The sequence below is a fragment of the Notamacropus eugenii genome, chromosome 3 (genome assembly GCF_028372415.1).
Source record: "Notamacropus eugenii isolate mMacEug1 chromosome 3, mMacEug1.pri_v2, whole genome shotgun sequence".
In the NCBI taxonomy this organism is placed as follows: Eukaryota; Metazoa; Chordata; class Mammalia; order Diprotodontia; family Macropodidae; genus Notamacropus; species Notamacropus eugenii.
Window position 1 is genome coordinate 441,965,349 of NC_092874.1, and position 25,712 is coordinate 441,991,060.

Consider the following 25,712-nt stretch of genomic DNA (forward strand, 5'->3'; position numbering starts at 1 on the left):
TTCAAGGCTGATTTACCCTTTAAAAATGAGCACTTAACAAAGTTGGGAATGAACATTCCATCATATTAGTAGAACTACCTCAGGAGGCAGCATGGTGTGGTTGGAAGTCTATTGATTTATATAAACAGATAGCTTGAGTTTCTAATCCAGGATGCATTATTTGCTACTGTATGAACCTGAGCAAATCACTCTTCATCTCTCTGGGCTTCCATCTCTCTTCTATAAAGTGAAGGGGGGAGTTGGAGCAACTTGGGTAATATAGTGGACAGGGCACTGGACTTGGAGTTAGGAAGGCCTGAGTTCAAATTCAGTCTTCTTTATGACTCTTATGACTTATATATGACTCTGGGCAAGTTATTCAACCTCTCTCTTAGTTACAGTTTCATCCTCTCTCAAGTGGGGATGATGAAAATACCTGTAACTAGATGATGCAGTGGATTGGACCACTGGGCCTGGAACCAGGAAGACCAGAGTTCAGACCCAGTCTCAGACACTAGCTGTATGGCCCTGAGCAAGTCATTTCACCTCTGTTTGATTCAGTTTCCTCAGATGTAAAATGGGGATAATAATAGTGTCTATTTCCCAGGGTTTTTGTGAGGATCAAATGAGGTGATATTTGGAAAAGTCCCTCACATAGTATCTGACACATAGTAAGAGCTATATAAATATGTTTCCTTCCTACTTTTCCTTCCAGAAGTATCATCTACAGTCTTCACCAGTGGTCTCCAAAGCAAGGATTCTTGCTGCTGTTTGTCCTTCATTCTCGAAGAGGACCATGACATCAGGAAGAGGATGTCACAGCGTGCTGGAGAATTGGATTTAAGTGAGGGAGGACTGTGCAAAGTCACCAACCTCACTTTCTCCGCCAGAGCCATCTGGGTCCAATGGCAAGTTGTAGATCAAGGTGCCTGGAGATGGCCCAGGATGCATTGGGAGACCTTGGCCCTTCTAGTGGGCCTTGAAATGATTCTAAGGGGGCCATGGCATGACAATCCAGGCTCATCCTGCCTCCATGGTGATAGCAAACCACAGGGTTTGTCTCCAACACATTTACACATTTCAGACATTAAGAAGACATACTCCCCAATTGTTCCTGGTCCTGCAGGAAGCTCTGAATGTCTCCTCTTTTGCATAAGGTATTGACCCTTCTGGTTTTCATCTTATTGCATCAGCTACAGCCAAAGAAAAATTCTCTTCCTTCCTCCATTGGACCACACTCTGGGGACCAGAGTACCTCATTTAGGGGGCAGGCACCATGAGGGATAAGCTCTATGTTCCAGAGCAGTGGTTGGTAGGAGCCTTCACTCAACCCTTCCTTTTCATTTTGGGTAGGTCAAAGTGAGCCCCAGAGGATGAGTATACTTGGATAGGAAACATCTTTCCTGCTTATATTATCTTCCCCACAAAACACCCATCTTTCAAAATCCCAGTTTTTGTCAGACACCTTCAAGCCTCCTGGGAACCCATGTACTCAACCTTTTTAACTTTGTTCCTCAGTCAAATGAAACTGCTCTCTTCAAAGGTAATAACAATTTCTTAATTGTCAAATCTAGTGACCTTTTCTTAACTTCTTGACTTCTCTGTACTGTTTAATACTGTTGATCACCTCCTTGTGAATACTCACTCCTTTCTGTATGTGAGTCACCTGTAAAAAGCTCTCATATCTCCATGCTTAAAAATTGGAAACAAATTTTTCTAACCTACTTACCAACTTCCAAGTGAGTTGTTTCAGTGAGTTTTGAATCTGTTGTAATATCTTACAATTAGTTTGTTGGAACAGCAGAACTGACATAAGAGAAAAGGCCAAACCACACATGATTCTCCATTGTTTAATTTTTACTTAAGACCCTTCCAGGTCTCAGGCCAATCTCCCTTTCCAGCCTCCCCTTCACATACTCTGTATTCCAGCCAAATCAGACAGCAATTTCTTGGAGTCAGCATTCAGTCTCCCACCTCCGAACATCTGAACAAGCTTTTGCCGATGACTGAATGCATTCTCTTCTCATCTCAACCTTTCAGAATCCTCATATTCCTTCAAAGCTTAGCTCCAGTTTCAACTCCTCCAGGTAACTTTTTTAGAGGTCCCCAGAAGTATTTCCTACCCCCATCAAGTCTTTAGCACTTTGTCTGCTCTCCCTTTCATTCTGTCACATCATACTGCATATTATACCTACATGGCTTATGATATTGGCAGCTGTCTCCTTCCAATCAGAAGAATACTAATTCTTTGAGAGCGTGGACTGCACATTTTTTCTTCTTTGCATCTTTAGCCCCTATGACAGTGCCTTGCATATAGTAAGGGTTTTTTTTTAAAAAGTTTGCTGAATTGATTTGTTGAATTGAAGTATCTCTGGTCTAGGGCAGGAAGCCAAGGCAAGCATTTGGAGATACTCTGAGTCTCCAGGGAGTTGGTCCTTGGTTGGAGGGTATGACTCATACTCACTCTGTGCCAATCTGCAGTATCTCTTTGTCTCAATGACGAAATAGTTATTTTATCCATTCGTTATTCATTTATTTATGCCTTATGTGTTTCCTAGTAGCCTTGGAATGTAGCCTTGCCTCTGTGATCATTTGCATCTACTGGGACTCTGATTTGTAAAACCAAACCAAACCAAAAGACCATGACTTTGAAAGAGCCTTGGATGGGAGAGAAAAGAAAGCTGATTTCTTGATCTGGTTCTGGCACAATCCAGAAGGGTAAAGTGTGGCAGGCCACTTCGCCCTCTAAGACCTAGTTTTCTCACTGAAGGGCTGTGGCTGGATGATCACTAAAGTCCTTCCGGCTTTAAATTTTCTATTATTGGATGTTATAATCCTGTAATTTACTGTGCAGAATGTGCAGAATGCAGGATTTTACCTGTTCTCTGACTAACGTAGGTTCTTTCAATGGAGGTCTTAAAACAGAGACTGGATAACTTCTTTTTTATGCCTGGGAGGGGATTCTTCTTGGATAGGGTGGACTAGGAGGTGTCTGAGGTGCCTTCAAGCTAGAAAATTCCATGATCATGTGACTTTACAGCCAACTATTCCATGAGTTTATTTAGTTTATTATTCCTTTAATTCAGTTGATTGGCCTGTGAAATCTTACATTCCTTTACACTCTCCACTTGTGGGTTAAATCACTTAAGAAAATAAAGAAAGGCAGCATGGTCCAGTGTACAGAGAGGGAGCTCTGGAGGCAGGAGCTGGCAAAAAGTACTCTTTCTCTAATGCTCAATGTAGCCGACTTTGTATTTCTAGTACTTAGCATAGTGTCTGCCACATAGTACTGGCTTAATAAGTATTTATTGCCTGCCTGATCTGGTTTCAAATCTCACTTTCACTATTTCCTCACCCTGTCACCTTGGACAATCTTCTTCCTGTCTCTGAGACTCAGCTTTCTCATTTATAACATGAAGGAGTTGGCACTATGGAGAGTGCACTGGACTTAGAGGCAGAAAGAAGGGAGTTCAAATCCAGCCTCAGATACTAAATGCATGACCCTGAGCAAGTCACTTAACTGCTCTGAGTTTCAGTTCCCTCACTTATAAAAAAGACTTAGTGGCCTCTAATGTCTCTTCCCACTCTGAATCTATGTTGTTTCAGGAGAAGAGGGGCAAGTCCAAATGACTAGAGCCCATTCATCTAGGACTGGGCTTAGGTTCTTTGACCATGAAAAAGATGGAATCTCTGACTTTCAAGCAGCCATGACCTGTGTGTCATCACTGAGCTGCTTTCAGTGCCAGAAGCATTGAGTAGGATTGTTTAGAAATAGCTACAATGTATGCTCTGTTAATTCATTTGGTAAGCTTCTACATTGTTTATCCATTCAGAGAATTCGCATCATTGTCTAGTTTGCTTGTCTATGTTCTCTTTTGGTCCAGAAACCTTGAAGTACGTACGGAACCTTGTCTTAGGGTCATAGATCCTGAGCTGAAAGGAACTTCAAAAACAATATAGTTCAAACCCCTGAATATAGATGAAGAAACTGAGACCAGTGGGGTTGTGACTTGTCCAGGCTCACTCAGGCAGTAAGCATCAGAGATGCACATTCGAACCCATGTCCCTCTCACTTCTGCCCCCACAATGGGAAAAAAAAACTCAACAAAAAACCAAAAGCTTTGTCAAAAATATGCACAGTTAAGCAAAACCAATTCCTACATTGGCCATGGCATATACATATACGTACATATACAATATATGTTTCATTCTGAATCCTGAGTCAGTCCATGAGCATTCTCTGAGAAAGTCAGCAGCATGGTTCATCTTTAGTTCCCTGGAATCACGGGTCCTCACTCTGTTTCTCCAACTTTCTAAGTTTTTCAAGCTTTCCAGTCTTTACGATGTTGTTAACCTGTTAAATTGTCCTGGTTCTGCTTACTTCACTTTGCCAATAGCACAATAGTATTCCACTCCATTCACATGGCATAATTTGTTGAATCATTCTCCAATTGATACCCTCCCTCAGTTTCCTTTTCTTTGCCACTATGAAAGGAACTGCTGTCAATCTCTTTTGTATTCAAGGATTTTCTTCCGCATTCTTTGCTGTCTTTGGTTTAAAGGAGTTCAGTTGTTTCAGTCATGTCTGAGTCTGTCAGAGCCTACTTGGGGTTTTCGTGGCAAAAATACTGGAGTGGTTTGCCATTTCCTTTTCCAGATCATTTTATAGATGAGGAACTCAGGTAAACAGAGTTAAATGACTTACCCAGGGTCATATGGCTAATAAGTATCTGAGACCAGATTTGAACTAAGGAAGACTTACTAACTTCAGGCCAGCACTTGATCCACTACACCACTTAACTGTAGATATAGTGGCCTGGTGGTGATATCACTGCGTCAGAGGGTGGTCACAGTTTAGCAATTTTGTGGGCATAGTTCTAAATTGCTTTTCAGAGCAGCAGGGCCATTCACAATTCCACCAACAATGAATTAACATATCTGTTCTCCAGTAACTTAGAGAATTCAATTCCCCCCTAATATGTGTTGTCTTCTTTTTTTGTCAGTTTTATCAATTCATTGTATGTGAGGGAGAACACGAGAGTTGCTTTAATTTGTACTAATTATTAATGATTTGAAGCATTTAAAAATATGGCTGTTGATAGTTTGTATATATTTCTTCTTTTGCAAACTACCTCTTTCTAACCTTTGACAATTGTCAAGGTAATAATAATCTATTAAGTACTTACCATGGAATTCAAATATGAGCAAAGAAATAGATAATCCCTATCTTTAAGGAACTTGCATTCTTTGGTGGGGGGGAAGAGACAACACACTAAAAGCAGAGGAAAGGTTGGCTGTGTGAGGGTGAGATCATCAATTATTATGGGACTTTTATTCTTATAAATTTGAATCATTTCCTATAGCTAGTACCCTTTCCACTGCACTATGGCCTCCCCACCGTAAGCATGCTCTTAGAAGGTAGGAGACTCAGAGGGGATATGGGAATGGTCTCTGCTTCTAATCTTGTTAATCTAATAGGAACCTTGTCCATTCTATCAAGATTGTTTTACTACCCTTTTGGACGCTGGATGTCGATTTCTTGGAAATATGCAACCTTTGAGGGATGGCTTTACATTCCTACACTTCTTTTTGGCTCATAAATAAGCCAGCCACTAGGGACTGTTTATTTGTTGGGCAGCCTTGCAGATAAATGTCATACTGGAGGGTGGATTTTAAAGGCTTGGTGGTTTTTGGTTGTTGCATCTCCATCCTTTTTCTCTCTCTTTATCTCTCTAGCTCCCTTATTGATGGCATTTGACCATGTTGGCCCCTCTGAAGGATCCAGCTATTTGCTCAAAGAGCTTCAGTGTGATTGGATTTGGTGAAGGGAAAAAGAGAAGAGGGACACCGAATGCATTCTGATAAGAAATGAAGTTGAGACTCAGTGAGTGAGATACTCTTTCTGATCACAACAACATCCTGTCATTTTGGATGGCAAAATGCTTAGTGTGTTCTGCTGGTTTGCCTTCTCCCTAAAGGGTAGTCTCTTGTAGTATCTATCAGGCAGCATGTACCTTTTGACCTCCATCCCTTTGTCAGGCAGTACCTCCTTTGTGGTGGGCAACTTTAGGAGTCAGCATGGTACACTGGAAAGGACACAGAATTAAGTAAAGGGACCAGATTTCAGTCTTGACTGCTGCTTTATTAGCAGTTTAATCTTGGGCAAGTCACTTAACTATTTTCTTGCCTCAGTTTCCTCAGATGTAAAATAAGGATAATCATACTTGTACTTTTACCTCTCAGGGAAATTCCAAGGATCATTTAGAATGCCCAAATGTAAAGTACTTTGGAAATCTTAAAGAACTATGTAATTATGAACTAATTTGGGCTACTTCTAGGGGGGGGGAAAGGTCATGGCATCATAGATTTAGAGCTTGGAGGGACATTAGAAATAATCGAGTATGATCTCTTCATTTTACACTTGAGGAAACTGAGGCCCAGAAAGCTTAAGAGATTTTCCCAAACTGTAGGAAATGGGCAGAGCCCCCAAACAGACCTAGGACATAGGATCAAGGATTCAGAGGTGAAAGGGTCCTCAGAAGCCATCTGGCACAATCCTCTCATTTTACAGATGAGGCTCTGAGTCCAGAAAGGTCACAAAGGTAGAAAGGAGCAGACAGGGTTCAAACCCAGGCCCCTCAGATCCTTTTCCAATGCACCATAGCAATCACAGTGTATGTTTGTGTTCATATGTTTTTAATGTTCATCAGTCACTGAACTAACAAATATTTATTAATTTCCCGTGTGCTAGATGCTGGGGATACAAGATAAACGTGAAATAATTCTTGATTTCAAGGTGTTTATATTCTGATAGAGGAGAGAATAAGTACACATAGATGCCTTCACTGTTTCATTGGCATTCTCCAATTTATTGCAACCTCCCCACAATCTTTAAAGAAAGTCCAGAAAATCACTGTATTTTATATTTCTGAATTTCAAGTGAGTCCTTAGTACTCTTTGCATGTTCGTAAAATTAGTGGATTTCAACCTCCTCAGATCAAAGCTAATATGCAGTTCAATAGAATTTGCAAGGCTCCTAAGAGATCATCCCTCAAGGCATGGGGGCATGGTACAGTTTGCCACTGAGCAAGAAGCCAAATTATGCTCTGGGCTATCAGAAAGCAGAACTTCTCTTAGGAAATAAGGAGGCAGGCAAACCAATGCTGGAGGCAACGTTGCCATAAGGATCGTAGATTAAAATGACAATGAAATATAGAGGTCTAGCTCAACCCCCTCATTTCACAGCTAAGCAAATGGACCCAGCTTGATGTGACTTCCCCCAACGTTACACAGCTAGTAAGTGGCCGAAGTAGAATTTGAACCCAGGCCTCTGACTCCAAAGTCAACACCCTTCCCACTACACTGGAATGAAAGTAAGGAGGTCAGGGTTCTAGCCTAGTTCTGTCACTACTTCTCTGTGTGATTTGAGGTAAAGTATTCAGTTTCTCTGTGCCTCAGTTTTCTTAGTGTAAGATAGAAAAGGGAATAAAAGTCTCTGCCCTATTTGTTGAATGAGGACCATTCTGAGGATAAAATGATATAACAGGCATGAAGGGTCTTCTGCCATGAAGAAGGTACTCTGGACCTGAGCATAATGCAAGAGCAGTGACCATTGCTTTCTTGAAACTGACCAACTGACTTCTTTTAAACCTTATTTTAACAATCAAAAATGGAAAATAAGTAAAACATTGGGCCCACACTCAGGCAGACCTGAATTAAAATTCTGCCCCAGATGTTTACTAGCTGTGTGACCATGGGCAGGTAATTTTAACTGCAATCTGCCACAGTTTCCTCATCTGTAAAATGGAAATAGTAATAACCTTGCTTTCCCAGGACTTTTATGAAGACAAATGACGCGGTATTTGAGTGCTATATAAATGCATAGCTTTAGGACTGACTAATATGTCATATTCTTTTACACAGAACTGTAGGTAATCCAAATGCTATTTTACTGGAATTTGGTTATATTGTTGGCCCATCATTTGGAGCACTATTCAACCACAGATGGGAAAACAAAAAGATTTCCTTTGTACAGATGTGCCTTACTTGAAAGATTGAATATGTTCCTGAAGAGTTGCTTAAAATTGATTTTTAGAAACTAAATCCTATTTTAACTTCTTCAAAGGAAATTACAAAAGGGCTTGTCTTTGAATTTCTTTGATGTGAAGAATTTCTCCTTCGTTAGTTTTTGTTGTAAGACAGGATTTTTGAGGACCTAGTTTTGTTTGGCTTTGTTTTGTTACTTGCCTAAAGCAAAATATATCTGTGGAGATTGATGATGGCATTAGTACATTGGTGAATGGTTACATAAAAAACAAAATGGAATATTTAATTCATTTTTTTCCTTAGTCTAATATTATAATTTGAGGTGTAGGGCAATTAGATGATATTGTAAATGTATATGCTGGACTTGGAGACAGAAAGATCTGAGTTTAAATCCTGATTTAAACATTCCCTGTGCAACCCTGGGCAAGTCATTGAACCTCTCTGTCTTAGTTTCCTCATCTGTAAAATGGGGCTATGGGGTAGCTGGTGGCTCAGTGGATAGAACACTGGGTCTAGAGTCAGGAAGATGAGTTCAAATCTAGCCTCAGATAGTGATTAGCTGTATGATCCTAGGTAAGTCACTTAACCTCTGATTGCCTGACAAAATGGATCCACTGGAGAAGGAAATGGCAAACCACTCCAGTATTTTGCTAAGAAAACCTCAAATGGGATCATGAAGGGTCAGACACAACTGAAATTATTGAACAACAAAAAATGAGGCTAATAGTAGCATTTACCCCAGAGGGTTGCTATGAGAATCCAATGAGATAATTGGTAAAACTCTTTACTAACTTTAAAATTCTTTATTAAAATTAGCTGTTGTTATGATTGCCCCAAGGAAATTCAAGGCTGAAAAATGAAGGCAAACTACAAATGGAAAAAAATGGAAAAGATTTGCAACAAACGTTTTACTACTTTATTTTGAAATTTTCTTCTTAATTTATGGAATAAAACAAGCATTTCTGTAACACAGTATAATAAAAAAGATGATTGTACATGAAACTCCAGACCTACTGTGCACAATGTGTTATTCCTTTCAAATATACAATAAAATTATCCTGTAATTTTCTTTCTTGTTTTCCTTCTCCCCCTCCCCTGAGATGACTGCCATTAGACACAAATAGGCATATATATGTATATATATAAATGTAAATTATTCTATATATACTTCTATTTATCAGTTGTTTCTCTGGATGCAGACAACATATTCATATGTCCTGTAGAGTTAATTTGGGCATTTATAATAGATAAAATAGCTTATTTGCTTAAAGTTATTCTTAAAACAATTGCTGTTACTGTGCATATGATGTTCTCTTGGTTCTGCTTATTTCATTCTTGGTTATTTTGTGCAAGTCTTTCCATGGTTTTCTAACATCATTGAGCTCATCATTTCTTATAGAACAGTTCTCTTCCATCAAAAACATATACCAGAACTTGTTCAGCCATGTGATTGTTCAGCCAGTTGATGGGCATCCCTGCAATTTCAAGTTCTTTGCTACCACAAAGAGAATAGTAGACCCAGCACACTTAGGCCTGAACATCACAGTCCCAGAAGTGCTTAGAAAGGAGAGTACAGTTCTTACTAAGGAGAACAATAGGAACAGCAGCCATAATGGACCAAGTAGGTATAGATAATATCCGTGTTTTAGGAGAAACAGTTCTGGGGACACTGAGGGACGAATAAATGACGATGAAGGAGATATTCATTATATGGAAAAAAATCTTAGACCTTGCTAACACATCTTTGGTCCCATTTCAAACCCACTGTCTGTCCAGTTAGTAGCCTCTTTTAAAAGATTTCTGACTTGCTAAAGATTCAGGGTTGGTGTCTTTATTATAAATATACAATCTAAAGGGTTTCAGCAGGCACAAAGGCTAGGAATGTGGTCCTCATAAGTCACAACTCTGTTCAGGGTCCTTAAGCATTCCAAGTTCCAATGTGGCACCTGTTGATGGGTAACTTTATTTCAAAAAGCTGCAACTGTACCACCTTAGGCTTCAGTGGTAACAAAGGGTTTCATAAAAACTCAGGCTATTAAAGGAAAAACCTGCTGTGTCTGGATTCTGTGTTTCGGGGAATTGTAGATCTGCCCTGAAACCTCCCTTGTATTTGGCTCTGACACTATCAGATACGTTGACTTAGTACAGTGTCTAGCATATAGTTGGTACTTAATAAATATTTATTAACTCCGTAACTGATGGTGGAATTTAGTATTAGGTAGGGTCATTCAGGACTCCAAATAGGGAGAGCTAGTAAGTGAAGCATCTGAGAGAGCTTAGGATAAGGTAGCTTTCTCAGTGGGTAGCTTGGTGCTGTGGTGTATAGAACACTAGGCTTGTAATCAGGAAAATTCATCTTCTTGAGTTCAAATCCAGCCTCAGACACTGACTAGCTGTGTGACCCTGGGCAAATCCCTTAACTCTTTACCTCAGTTTCCTCATCTATATAATGAGCTGGAGAGGGAAATGGCAAACTACTCCATCTTTGCCAAGAAAACCCCAAATGAGGTCATGAAGAGTTGGACAAGGCTGAAATGACTGAACAACCATACCTTCCTCAGCATGGTGGTTACAGGGCATTCCATGATGCCATATTATTGCCTTACTTTTGTATTTAGTGGTGGACAGTTTTCAATATGGTCTCTCATTTGATTCAAACACTATCCCAAATGAGAAGCAGCTTGATGCACTGGGCAGAGGTCTGGACTTGGAGCCAGAAAGACTTGGGTTCAAGTTCTGTTTCTGACACTTTTTATATGATCTAAGGCAAGTCACTGAACCTTTCCATGTTTTAGGCAGCTCTCTAAGGCTGTATAAGGTAGGAAGGAGTTCTTCACTATGAGATACTTATTCCAATTAAATCACAGAGCCAGTACTGGTTCAAATAACAATGATATTAAAGGAGATGGAAAATGTATTTCCAAGCTGAATCATAACCAGCAATCCTGGCCATCTGGAGTGTGCCATAAATCATGTCTGGGCCAGGCAGTTATAGGAGGGGAAATCTTGAGGAGATATCTCAGGACACAAAGAGCCATGAAGGAAAAGTCCTTAGAATATGGCTTAGGGTGTATGTACAATGACTCTGGGACAGGAACATGCTGGATAAAGACCACTGGATGCCATTATTGTGCTTCTGGAGAAGCTGCCATGATGGGAAAATGCCTTAGGTGTACTGGGAAATTTATTGGGGAAGTGTATTGGGGAGGTTTTTCCCCCCCTCCAAATATAGCCTGTTTAGTCACCAGCACCCCCATTCTGATGAGTCTTACAGGATGTTTCTGAAAGGGCCAGGGGAAGCATCCTCCTTGGCCCAAAAGGACTCCAGTTAATATGAGGGATCACAGGCATTCAGGCCCATGAGTGGGAGTTTAATGATGAGTCACCTCTCTGGTCAGAGGTCTTGTGATAAATGGGATCACTTATGATTTTATGTGCTCCTATTGAGTTCTTTCTTGAAAGATGATATTTCTGAAAGGCAATAAAGAAAAGCCAAGGGCTACAGGTCTGAGGGGGGAGAGGGTGGATGTTAATTGAGTACTGTTACCAGTGCTTGTTCTTTATATCAGATTTTATAAGAATGTTACGGTATACATGGTAGATATGTAAAAAAATAAAGTAAAAACCCCAAACTCACGAAGACAGTTTCCATGGGCAAATACCATATTGTTTCTAGAAGAAAAATGTTCTTTCCAAAATGATTTATGTTACTTAATTGACATGTGGAATGATCTGAAGTCCTTTTGAAAGAAATAAACTTTTAAAAAAAGAGTTTTCTGGGTTAAAAATAAGCAGAGAAGGAAAGGACTTATGTTTTTGCAATCTTTCAGGAGTGATCTGACTTTTCTGTGGGATTGAATTATTCTGATTTTTTGAGGAGGTGGGAACACTCTTCACTGTTCTCCTCAGTCCATTCATGTTTCCTTATTTGGTCTTTAGTAGAATGTTAGCTCCTTGAAGGCAGAGAATATGTAATTTTTGACTTTTTACCTAAGGTGCATAGAAGAGTGTATCTTCTGGGAACATTGAGAAATTATATGATTTGTCCAGGGTCACATAGCTCCCAGAAAGTTGCGCTTGTTTAATTCTTTGTATTTCAGGGTCTGAAGGCACTTAATACATATTTGTTAATTGACTGATTATCATCACATAGTTTGGAGTTAGCCACTGGGAGGAGAGAATGGCCAAAGGTGGCACCTTCTTTCTGTAAAAAGGACATCTTTGTTGGTAGCTCAAAGCTCTAAGGAAATTAAAAGTTATCCCCTCCCACAGAACTATAAAAAAGAATGTGTTCTCTTTTTTTATAGCATCATAACAGCAAGGATCCCAGCATACACAGGAAGGCCTGATGTATAGGTTCTTAGATCTACTTTTCTAAAAGAAAAGCAACTTTTGAGGGGTCAACAATCATTTTTAATAAGCATTCACTTAGTTCAGGGGAAAGAATCAGCACCCTGAACTTCAGAGAAATAAAAATCAACAGACAGGGCTTCCAACTGTCTGACCATAAGCAGTACATACATTACAGATGAATAGACAGATACAACTGTCTGACCATTACATACATACCTAGTTAGCAGAGAAAGAAGCACCAACATCTAGGGGCTACTTAGGGGCTTCTCAGAGTATCATCTGGCAAACAAACCTTCTTCCAAAAACTAAGCCCTAAAGTAAAACCTTACCTCAGAGCATATTACTCTTTTCAGAGCCAGAAGGTGTCACAACCCTTGAGAACCAGTGCCTCATTAGAAATTAACAAAAGATGTGGGCCTTCAAACAAAAAAAAAAATCTCCCCCAATTAAGCGTCCCTTAGTGGGCAGGTCCATTAGTGAGTGGGGAAAATCTTTAACTCTCATGGCCATTCCAAGCATATATATTATATTTCTATCCTCTTCTTTCCTAGATTGTAATCTTCATGAGACCAGACACTGTGTTTTACTCCTCTTGACATCCCACTCAAAGCTGACAGAGCACAGGTTGTATGGATGTATACATAGGTATGTTCCTGTGCTGGGCAAGTCACTTCACCCTGTTTGCCTCAGTTTCCTCATCTGTAAAATGGGTTGGAGAAGGAAATGACAAACCATTCTAGTATCTTTGCCAAGAAAACTCCAAATGGGATCATGAACAGTTGGACAGGACTCAAACAACTGATAACAACAACAAATGATTTCAAAGGGGTAAATAAACTCTTTTTTACCAATCTGCTTAATCCAGAAGATAGGTGGTACAGTAGATAGAATAGTGGAGCTGAGTCACAACTGACGAGTTCAAATCTAGCTCCAGATACTTACTGTCTATGCAACTGTGGGCAAGTGATTTAGAGTCTTCCTTACTCACTTTCCTCATTTGTCAAATGGGGGTAAGATTAGTGCACATCTACCAGGGATGTTGTGAAGATTAAATGAGATAATCTTTGTAATATGCTTTGCAAATCTTACAGAGCTATATAAATGCTAGTTCTCCTCATTGCTTTAACTCTTCTCTGCCCCTCTCAGAGAAGTCATTCTAATTTAGTTAAGATTAAGAAATAATAGGAGGAACTGGTTTGGAATCCTGGCAGGGTTGCTGGGGAAGAGAGTCTATTAAATTCATTTCAACAAGCACTTATTGAGTGCCTACTGTGTTCAGACACTGTTCTGAGCATTAGAACTGTTGAGACAAAACTCAGTAATACTTTCCCTGAAAGAGCTTATATTTTATTGGGGGGGGGTTGCCCAACATGGAACATCTATCATAATAGCTAGAGCTAGAAGAGACCTCAGAGGCCTTGTCACATTGCAGATGAAGAAACAAATATCCAGGGAGTTGAAGCAGCTTGCCCATTGCCACACAGGTAGCAAGCTTCCCAGATGGGGTGGGAACCTCGATACCCTGACTCGTGAGTCACTGCACTTTCTGGGATACCACGTGGCACATGGATTAGAGGAGTAAAATATATACAAAATAAATGCAAATGATGAGGAGGGGGCAATGAAAACGGAAAGAATAAGAAAAGAATGTGGCACTTTTACTGAGCCTGAAAAGGAGTTAGGGATTCCAAGAGGCAGAGATGACGAAGGAGAATAATTTAGCTGTGGAGAACTGCCAATGCAAAGGTGTAGTGGTAAGAGATTGGTTGAAGGCCACAAATGGGTAATGGAAAATAAGTCAGATTGCCTGTTTGGCGGGCTTTCATCTCCCCTCAAATCACATCTTATAGTTCTATACAAAAGCCCATCCTGCATACTGGGCATTAACTTCAAACACTTCCGAGGAAAAAGACAGCTCTCTTATGGTTTGGAGGCAAGAGGGTCACTGACTTTAATTTTTGCTTCAAAGTAAATTCAGGAACAGCATGTCCCATATTTGTTTTCATGCCCAGTCCCCAGATTCTAATATTCTAATAAGCCAAAGCTGAGATGTTTTCATCCTCTGTGTTCTTCCTAGTTGACTGTTCTTTAATACAAGGTCACACTTTGGTTCAAACATCAGGCCTTCAGTTTGATCCAGCTAAAGAAAGAGGAAAGCAAACCCTCAGCTGTTTGTGACTATGGATGCTTGGCCCAGCTCCCACATGGTGTCGATTGGCAATAGCGGGAGCCCCATAGGAAGGCAGCCATCCGCACCTCCAGTGTGGGTGCCAGGAAAGGCTGAGATCACAGACCTGCTCCAGTTCAGCTGCAGGTGCAAGGAGCAGCTGAGGCTGAGGAGTCTGTGCCAAGCCTGCCTGACTCAGCTGCTGACAATGAAAGTCAGCGAGAAATGTTCACGTGTAACCTAAATCTGGTGGAAGGATAGAATTTGGACCACAAAACTTTAAATAAAAATGGTTAAAAAAATTAGAAGAGAAAAGAAGAGAGGTGTTATCCTTTACAGTTCCCACGCAGTAGCTGGCAAACCGGAAAGTCCTGACTCGATGGAGCTGGTAGGCACTTTAGCCAGTAGGTAAGTCACATCTCTCCTCTTCTGAAGGACGAGAATGAGGGGTAGTGGTACTACAAATGACGCTTACATAGCGTTTCAAAGATTGCAGAGCACTTTATTATATACGTTATCTCCTTGAATCCTCACATAACCTCGTGAGACAGCAACAACAGATTTTTTGTCTTGACCTGTGATTTCATAGGGGTGCGGAACCCCCCATTTTATCAATGAATGAATGAAGGTAAAATTAAATGAATCCATTAGCAGACATTTATTAAATACTGCATAAGAGTGGATGAGCTAAGTGCTGTAGAGATAAGTGGAATGGTTCCTGTCCTCCTGGGGTTTAAATTCAAATAGGGGAGACAACAGGTACACATATGAGTATACACAGAATAAATTTAAAAAATGCAGGTCGTTTGGGGAGGGGCTTCCCTACTAGCTGGGGGTGGGACATGAAAGGCTTCATAAAGAAGATGGTGCTTCAGATGAGCTTGGAAAAGAATGTAAGTGCTCTTAGGTGCTAGGCATTGTATTTACTAGTACTTCGAGTAAATACTAGACTCTGAATAAAAGAAATCTGAAAAAAAAGAAATAGTTTTTGCCTTCAAATGATCTTACATTCTAATAAGCAGACACAAGGAAAGGGTTTTTGGTGGGGCAAAGAAAGTCACGAAAGGGTAAGTAAAATCAGAATAATTGATTGACACACCTTTCCCCAAAGTACATTGGTGTTGATTTGATTACCGTTGCCAAACTAAAAGGTGGGAAGGAGGATGAAGAAGTATATACACAGCGGCCTGGCAAGGAGATGGTGGTAGAGTATAATTGGGTGTCTGGAGTCAGCTAGATATGGTGAGCTCTCTTCAGTTGGAATATTGAGATCCAAAGGTAGTAGTTGGAGGCCTGGGTTGAGAGGGTATGGCAGCACAGGCAATAGCAGCAAGACTGGAAGATCAGACAAATAGTAAGCATTTAATAAGTGCCTACTATGTGCCGGGTACATAGAAAATAGAAATGGAGAATGGTTAGATGGATGGGGTATGGTGAGTGCTCTTCATCAGACGTTTCCGCTAACTGGCTGCTCTGAGATATATAACTGATATTTGCAGTGGTCATGTGGTCCCTGAGAAGTTAAGTAACTTGCTCAAGTCACACACTCAGTATGTGAGAAGCTCAATTTGAATCCAGGTTGTTGTTATTCAGAGTGCACACTTTCTCCTCCATGACGCACTGTCTCTAATTTTCCCAAAGTGACATATTCAGTGGCTAGGTAAAGACTAGACATCGTGTTTCCAGAATTCTTGGTCAATGCCTCTGCCTGTTTCCTCTCACCCACAACTGTGGCAGCCTATCTTTGGGAGAGACCTGACCAAAAAAGTAAAGACTGTGGCAAAAAGACAAAAATCAGTACCGAGAACCCAAGTTAACTTGGCCAGGATATGGTCCTTTCTAGCCCTGGGTAGGGGTTGTTAGTTTTTTCTTAAGTAGATCAGGAAAAGGAATGTTGGATTTTGAAGATTTGTGCATTCACTTGGCTTTTCCCTTGTAGTACAATAAGTACTTTTTAAAAATAGAAATAATGTTGTCTCCTTTGTATTAAAAGGTGACCCTGCTCACCTCACCACAGGACCAATTCTTCCAGTACTGGTGATAGATATGACAAAATATTCTTCCCTTCTCCCCTGCTATGACCAAAAGAAGCATATTTTCAGGATGTCAGGCTAGTAAGTTAAGGAATATAGTCTTTGCCTACACACTGACTAAACCCAGTGGTCTGGATAGAGCTGGAACCTCTGACCTTGGGCTCATTAGTATCCCACTCTAATGACTGAGCTGTTAGCATCCTTATCCAAGGTGATTAGACAGGGCTCAAGTGCTCCATTAGGCTGTGCTAAGCAATACACCAGGTCGCTTAGCAGTAATAATGTGTTCAAAGCACTGTTCTCTTAACAACTTCATGAGTATTGCAAAGATTATCCTCGTTTTAGAGAAAAGGTAACTGTGAATCATAGACATTAGGTAAGAGGTGGAACCACTGAGTTTAAATCTTACCTTACATAATTACTGTTTTTGTGACCTTGGACAAGTAATTTAACCCCCCCCTGGGCCTCAGTTTCTTTTTCTGTAAAATGTCAAGGTTGGATCAGATGTCCTCCAAAGTCCCTAGTTGCTTTCCATCTGTGATTATATGATCTATAATATGCTCAACATCACAAGGGTAGTAAGTATGATAAACTGGGTTGCAAACCCAGATGTCTCTTGACTTTAGGAATCTCCTAACTCCATGTCCAACATTCTTTCCATTGTTTCACATGATACGCAGATCCCTGTCACATATGATGAAACCTGCAACTAAAAGATAGTCTTGGTGGAAAAGATTGGTAGAAGCCATATTCAATACCTAGACCATTGCCAATGGTCTTAAAAGGATGCATTTTTTTTGCCTTATTACATACAGAGGAGAGTATAATGGATTGAATGCTGGATAGGGAATTAGGAAGACTGGTGTTGAGATAAGATATATTTTTTTTCATGGTCTCCTTTTTTAAAAGTTATTTCATTTATTTTTAGTTTTCAACATTCACTTCCATAAGTTTAAAATTTTCTCCCTTCCTCCCCTGTCCTTCTCCAAGATAGCTTGCAATCTGATAAAGGCTCTACATATACATTTTTATTAAACATATTTTCACATTGGTCATGTTGTATAGAAGAATTTGAATAAATGGGAGGAACCATGAGAAAGCAAAAAAAAAAAAACCAGCAACAAAACAAAAGAAGAAAATAGCTTACTGTGCTCTATATTCTGAATCCATAGTTCCTTCTCTGGATATGGACGGCATTTTCCATCATGAGTCCTTTGGAATTGTGTTAGGTCCTTGCATTGCTGAGAAACACTAAGTCTATCAAAGTCAGTCAGTGTGGCTGTTACTGTGCATAAGGTCAGATATCTTTTACTCACTAGGGCTGACCATGGGTACTGACATTCAGCCCCTGTGAACCTCAGACAGTTCTCTAATTCTCTAAGAGAAGCAGCCTAGTAGAGTGGCTTAAGCTTTGACCCTGGAGTTATGGGTTCCAGGTTTGAATTCTGTCTCTGAAGCTCTCCATGTGACTTTAGTCAAGTCACTTAATGTGAATCTCAGTTACTTCTTCCATTAAAATGTGAAGATTGGATCAGATGAGCAGTAAGGTTTCTTCTAGCCCTAGATATGTTTTCAAGTTATGAACTAGCTTTGGTTTACATAACTAGTAATGAGTTTCCCTAACAACAAAAATCATAGGTGCTGACATATAAAATTACATTCAAACATATAATATGCACAATAATATCTCATCTACATATGATGTGCATATATGCATACAAGATATGATATTTGTGTGCATATATTTCCAGACATATATACCATGTAAATGTAAATACCACTGTTCAGTCAATTGATAAACATTTATTAATCTCCTATAATGTGCCTGGCACTGTGCTAAGTGCTAGTGATACAAAGAAAGGCAAAAGACAGTCCCTGCTCTTGAGCTCACAGCCTAATGGGAGAACCAACATACAAACCACCATGTACAAACAAAATATATACGTGATAAATTGGATATTATCTTAGGCAGAATGCGCTAGCATTAGAGGAAATTTGGAAAGGCTTCTTACAGAAGGTGCAATTTTTGCTGAGACTTGAAGGAAGCCAGAGAACTTAGGAGGTAGAGAAAAGGAGGGAGGGAATTCCAGGCATGTGGGGCAGCAAGGAGAAATCATGGTGTTGTCTGGAGATAGACTGTTTTGTGTGAGGATCGGCAAGGAGACCAATGTCCATGCAGTGTGTGTCTGTGTGGGAGAGGGGTGTAAGGTCTAAAAAGATTGGCAAGATGAGGTGGGATCAGGTTATGAAGGGCTGTGAACGCCTCTGGTCACTGGTGACCGTCCTGGGCAATGTGTATATTTCCATATGGGTACACACTTTCCTGTTAGCTTTCAAAGCAAATGGAGGAATACCGCAAGCATTTCCCCCCTTTGAACATTAGAATAAAAAGGTAATCTAAGGTTACCTCCAGAGCTAAGATGGCCTTTCATTCCCTATAATAAGACTGCCCAAGAAAAGTGAATTTGTCACTTGGGAAATTGTCTAATGTTGCTTTTGCCTTCAGGCAAAGGAAAGGGTGAGTTGTCTGGTCTTCCAGCCATTAATGCTTTTATTGTTGACACTGTACCTCTGTATGACTGTTTGGGCAAGGCTCATAAACCTTTGCAAGTTCATTACTCACCAATTAACTTCAAATGGATCTCACCGTCTGGGCTTGGAAGGCTGGGTAGGTATTCTGTGTCACTCTTTATGGAGTGGGATTCCTTTTCATGCTGTGAAGGGGAGCCTCTCTGGTGGCTGACTGAGAGGGGTCACCCCCAGTCTAGCTTATTACTTTGTTATTTGGGCATGCTGTTATTGGAGCCGTACCTCAAGATCTCAAAGGATTGGTTACTGGTTAATCTGTTTGGCTAGTAGATCCTATGAGGTCATGTCCCTGTACCTCTGTAAGCACATGCTTATTTCTCAGTGTCATTCCTAGAATCTTGGGGAATTGATGTAATTACTCAAAGCCCTCTCACCTTAGAGTCCTTCCTGTCTCAGGGAGGGAGCTGTGTGTGTGTGTGTGTGTGTGTGTGTGTGTGTGTGTGTGTGTGTGTGTATGTGTGTGCGTGTGTGTGTTGGGGGGCAGGAGGATAGTGGTAGGCCAGAAATAGGTGGTTTTCCATTTGTCTCTCTCCCCTCCACCATTCCCCATCCTCAAAGTAAGGTGAGTGTGACTACCCTTTCCCCTTTACAAGCTGACCTCAATAGTAGCTCCAATCTGATTTCACAACTGACAAAAAAGAAGGTGGGCTATCAGGATTTCAAAGACTCATAGCAGCCTCCTGACTCTTGGCAGAATAGTGGTAGACTATGAGTACACAATTAGGTAAACTTGGTCAAATGTGATCAATGTGTGGATTTGTTTGGCTTTAATTTGCTTTTGTCATAAAGAATAGTTGGTGTCCCATCTTTGGGAAACAACAGAGATGCAAACAAAAACCCAATCTATAAAATATTTTTAAAAAATTAAATGTAGAAATGTGGGAAGAGGCATAAGGAAGGAAAGAATGCCTTTAGGTCATGAACTCCTTGGGGATGGGCCCTGGTTTTTCTTAGCCTGTTTCTTTAGCTTCTTCCGAGGTCATTCCAGGTGGTCAGTCTTTAGATTTTCCCAAACAAAGAGCTGCTACAGAAAAATGACGTTATCTTACATCCCCTGAGTCTTTGACTCAGAACTAACTGGTTTGAAAAGCAGAAAATCTCAGAGTTGTTTTTGGTTACCTCGATCCCAGGTGCCATTGAGTAGGAAGCTAAGTTCTTAACTGTACTATTTGAAAAGCCCTCAAAGTTTTATATGAGTGACCGGCAGACAGCATTCAAGGTGATGCCACTTTAAAAAATGAAAGTGATAAGGCCCTGGAAAAGAGGTGGCCTGACAGTCATATTTAAAGTAGCTAAAAATGTCAGTCCTCAGTTTTACTCAAGTTCTAGGCCCTTCATTAAGAATTACTCTTTACTACAACTTCAGTGTCTCCCTTCTCTAGCTCAGTTATACTTATCATCAATACCATCTAGTTTAGGTTTTGCTTACCCTTTAAGTGTTTTCTGTATGAATTTCCTTTTCCCAGTAAAACTGTCAGCTACTGAATTGGTCTGATCATTCTGGAAAGCAGTTTGGAAAGTGACCCAAGTGTCCATAATCTTTGACCCAAAGATCTCACCGCTAAGCATAAATGTCAAGCAGGTCAATGATTAAAAAATAGAAAGGTCCCCTATGCATCATCATATTTATCATGTCACTTTTTGTAGAAACAAGAACTAAAAGCAAAGTAGGAATCATTGGATGGGGAGAATGGTTAATCATTGTGTGGTTCTGGAATATAATGGAATATTATTGCTCGGTAAGAAATAATGACTATAGAGAAGCATGGGAAGATAGGAACCCAGGTAAAGTGAAGCCAGCAGAACCAGGAAAACAGTAGACCCAATGAGTACAATGTCAATGGAGAGAAAGATGAAAAGGAAACAATTGAAACGAAGTGCTAGAAATTATAATGATCAAATTTGGGAGGAAAGAAGAAATGCGAGTGTGTAAATCCCTCCTTTCTTTACAGAGGTAGAAGATCCTGGGTGTGGAACACTCCATGCCAGGGTTGGTTAACGTGTTGTTTAGTTTTGTTTAACTATTTCCTTCCTCTCCACCCATCTTATTCTTTGTTACATCAGATGCTCTGTGGAAAAAAAGAGGAAAAAAAACCACCTGTAAGCTTCTTGAAAACAGAACATAGAAAAGATTTCTCTTTCCTGTCCAGTGTAGGGTGCCTGGAACAAAGTAGGGGCTTAATAAATGTTTATTGATTGCTTGAATGTAGGCTTTCAGAATCATAGAATCAGAATTGAAACAGATCTAGGAGAGCATCTAGATCAAACCTGCCACCAAACCCGTAAGTGGTCATCCGGCCCCTGCTTCAAGACTTCCAGCGAGGTTGAATCTCTGACCTCTGGAGGCATCGTGCTCCACCTTCATGCCCTAATGCTTCAGATGCTTTCCTTGTAGCTAGATGAGCAGAAACCTCTCTTTCTGTAATCTCCACTTGATTTTAGCTTTGCTCCCTGGGTATCAGCAGAACAAATCTAACCCTTCTGTTATTTGCGAAACAGCCTTAGTCGTTCTCAGTCTTGGGTTTATTTTAAGGGGTTAGGGGTCAATTCTCTAGTCAGTTATCTGTTTTGGCTCTCTGTGCCTCCACTTAGACTCTGGGAACTTTGAAGGTCATCTTGGGTCTAGACCTTCCATTGGATTATTGTTTTGTTAACAGGTACCCAGTTGTTTCCATTTTAACTCAGATTTTGAGCTCCTTGAGGACGAAGACTGTCTTTTTTCCTCTTTTCTCCTCTTTTCCCCAGCACTTAGCATGGTGCCTGCTACATAGTAAGTTTGTTAAGTAAGGAAGTGACATAGTAATAAGCACCAGCATAGAATCAGTTTTTTTTTTAAAAGACATTTAATTGGGACAGAAAAGGAAATAATGTAAACAATTTTAGCGACTATTCCTCAAATGATCTAGTTATTGCACTCCTCTCTTCCTCAGAATAATTTAGGAAGGAACAGAACTCCTCTGGGTTCCCTTTTACAAACTGACAAAACAATGTGTATCCTAAGGTATTCTTGACCAAATGCATGGCGCATGGGTCAGTCTCCGTGTTTGTCAGCTCCTACCTGCTATTCCAGGTGCTCCATCATCTCTCTGAAGTCTCTGTGGAACATAAAAATTTCCATAATTTCACTGCCTCACATATTCCTCATAACTTGGGTATCAGCCTGCATGCATTGCCCAGCTGAGGTTTGACCCCTTTCCATGACCTGGGCCCATTACTGTCTCTACAGCATGGCTCAGATTGTCCTTACTCTTTCCTTTATCTCCTTGCCAAGATAATATCTCATGTGATATGGGAAAAATTGAAGTTCTGTATCCCTTTCCCCCTAAATTAGACCCAAATTTGCAGGCTTAGGCCCTCATGAGAAATGCATTCCTAATGTGACACTGAGAAATTTATTCTTGCCCTTGTTCAACCCATCCCATGCTTTCACATGATAGTCCTTCAGTGAATTCAATACATTTCAGTTGCTTGGAGGTCTCTTAATGGATATGGGTAATCCTTTGTTCTAGTCAGAAGATTATTAATCCATATTCTTGTAATGTTAATGAGTTTAAAGATCTTCCCACCCATTAATGGGCCTGCCCATTAAGGAAAACTTGATTAGGGGAGGCCCATACCTTTTGTTAATTTTCTAATGAGGCACTGATTGTCTAGGGTTGTGATGCCTTCTGGTTCTGAAAAATGTATAAGTACTCTGAGATGAGGTTTTACTTGGGGTTTAGTGTTTGGAAGAAGGTTTGTGTGCCAGATGAAATTTTGGGAAGCCTCTAAGAAGCCCTCTGGCTCTGAAAACCCAGATGTTGGTGCTTCTTTTTCTGGTATCTGTGTATGTGTGTGTGGTCAGACAGTTATCTGTCTGTTGATCTGTCAGGCACATGGAAGCCTTGTCTGTTGATCTGTGTTTCTCTGTATTTTCTCTGAAATTCAGGATGCTGACTTTTCTCCCTGAACTAAGTGAATGATGCATGTGCTTGATTAAAGTGATTGCTGACCCCTCAAAAGTTGCCTTTCCTTTTAGAAAAGCAGATCTAAGAACCTATACAGCAGACCCTCCTGTGTATGCTGTGGTCCTTGCTATTAAAATCCTTAACATTACATACCTTTTCCATCTTTATTATCATCATTATCAAAACCATTTGCATGCTTGTTGTATTTTGGTGTGTACCATAGGAAACGAATAAGCCTTGCCTTCCCTGCCTTCTAATGTGAGGAACACTTTGAGAAAGATGCCTGGAGGAGGTCATTTTTCATTGAGGTGGTAGAGGAGATTCTTGCAGGCATAGATATGGGTTCAACTAATGGGCCCACTGAGGTCCCTTTCAACACAGAGCTTCTAGGACTGTGTGAACTTCACATAATTTGCAGAACCTAAAGATAAGCATAAATTCATTTTGCTTCCACTCTTAGATGTGTAATAGTTTAAATACTTAGATGACATTGCAAACTCATCCCTAGGTTTATGGGCCGTACCATATGCCATTAGATGATTTGATAAGACTTTTTCCTCTTGAGCTACTTGCAGTGTGATACTTGTAATGTTTATCAGTCCTACTCCTTTATAAAAGGAAGTGCCAAAAATGCTATTTGTAATCACAGCAGCCACCACCCAAAAGTGGAGAGAAAAAATGGCAGATGGTATCATCAAAATTATATCAAAAAAAATAATTCATAATGATGAAAGATATGGCAGTAAAGTCCTGGTATACATATGGGTGGGAAGAAAGATTTATTCCTAGTGCGTTGGTAGTTCATCATAAATAATGTAACGACTTGTTTTTAAAACTTCTTAATGAAGAAAAATCAGCTGGATTGGTGGATGAGTCACAACTAGACCTGTTGCTTTCAGTAAATGAGTATAAAACTAGCCATCATCATTATTGGTAATATGTATTTGAGTGCCCACTATAAATGGTACTCTTCTAATGAGGACAAGACCATGAGCTTGGTGCCAACATGAGCAAGTTCACCTTTTCCTCTGCTTCTCACTTATCTGGCATTAACCTTGAAAATGCATGACTGATCACAAAGGAGATTGGGAGAGAAATCATGAATCAATCACAGTGAACCTGCCCCTATTACTAAAAGAAAAACAAAAATGTTTGACTGAAGATGATGGGTCAACAGAATCATATTTATTGCAAAAAAACAGAATGTGCTCAAAGGCTGTATAACCAGAGTTTATAAATACCCAGGAAATTCCTACAGGTGTCCCAGTGTGATACCAGCGTCAAGTGGCATTAATAGGTCATGTTAGTCTTGGCTGAAAACTACCAGTATTAATTGGGAAAGTTGAGTTGGCTATTTTTGGAAAAGCTAGTTTTGGGGAAAATAAAGCAGTACTTCCATGAATCTGATGTTTCAATTCTCCCATCTAATGAAATGCTGACAGAAAAATGAAGCACTGAAGTGTAGGGTGTTGACTGGTGCAAATGGAGTTAGGGAAGAGGGCAGGAACAAGATGGTGAGGATGGGCAGCTTTTCCACCTCTCCATGGACGATGAGGGGGTTCTTGAAGATCTAATTGTAATTAGAGAGTGCCATTGCTCTGTATATTAGAGCACTGTAAGCTATGTTATTCGCTAGCATTTAATAGGTTTAGTTTTGTAAGACTAGTCCTATTAAAGCTGATTTATTCTTTCTAAGTGCTACATCTGTAATTCTCTTGGTTGACGCTGGCTGACAATAGTGCCTGAGTGGCAGGGTAGGTAGTGACAATTCCTAAAAGGACATAGGATGGATAAAAAGCCTGGGCTATCACAGTAGTGGCCGCAATAGGCTTATTTCAATTGATTTTTCCCCTCTATACTCCGTTCTCCATCGCTGTTCCCAAAGCCGTGATCTTGTCATGTCACTCTTCTCAAGAAGCTTCAGTGGATCCCCATTACCTTTAGCATGAAGTAAAAACTCCTCTGTTTGGCATTTAAAATTCTTCACAATCTGAATATAGCCTGTTAGTAAAAAGTGAGGAGGTGGTGCTTGACCTAAATATTAAAGGAAATCAGGAATTCCAGGAATGGAAGTGAGTTTTAGGCAGGAGGGACAGAAGAGGTGCAGAGATGGGACAGGGAACATAGTTCAGGATGACTAGCAGCAAAAATGTATGAATGAGAGTCACGTAAGAAGAAAAACGACTAGAAAGGCAGGGAGGGAGCAGACTGCATAGAATCTTAAATGCTAAACAGAGGTATTTATATGTGATTATCCAATGGGAATGACATGGTTGGACTTTTGTTTTAGGAAAATTGTTTTGCTTTTATGTAGGACTGTGGGGAGAGGCTTGAAACATGGGTACCACATAGGAGACTATGGAAATGGGTCAGTCAGATATCTGTGTGAATAGTGATGAAGGGTCATATGGAAGAGATATAGAGTTCCAAACAATAAGATTTGATTAGATATTTGGGCTGAGTGAGATTGAGACATCTACTATGACACTAAAGCTATTGGGGTCTATAATGAAGGTAATACCTTTTATAGTAATAGACAAGTTTGGAAGAGGAGTGAGTTTGTGTGGGGAAGTCAAGCTGTTTTTGAACCTGCTGAGT

General features: G+C 40.2%; 1 long non-coding RNA gene across 1 annotated transcript; it reads left to right on the plus strand.

The window, feature by feature from the left end:
• The first annotated feature begins 385 nt into the window (after window positions 1-385).
• LOC140497544 (uncharacterized) lies at window positions 386-9,089 on the plus strand. The gene is made up of 2 exons (XR_011964725.1): window positions 386-1,136; window positions 5,716-9,089. It is a non-coding gene; the product is annotated as an uncharacterized lncRNA (long non-coding RNA).
• The last annotated feature ends 16,623 nt before the right edge of the window (window positions 9,090-25,712 follow it).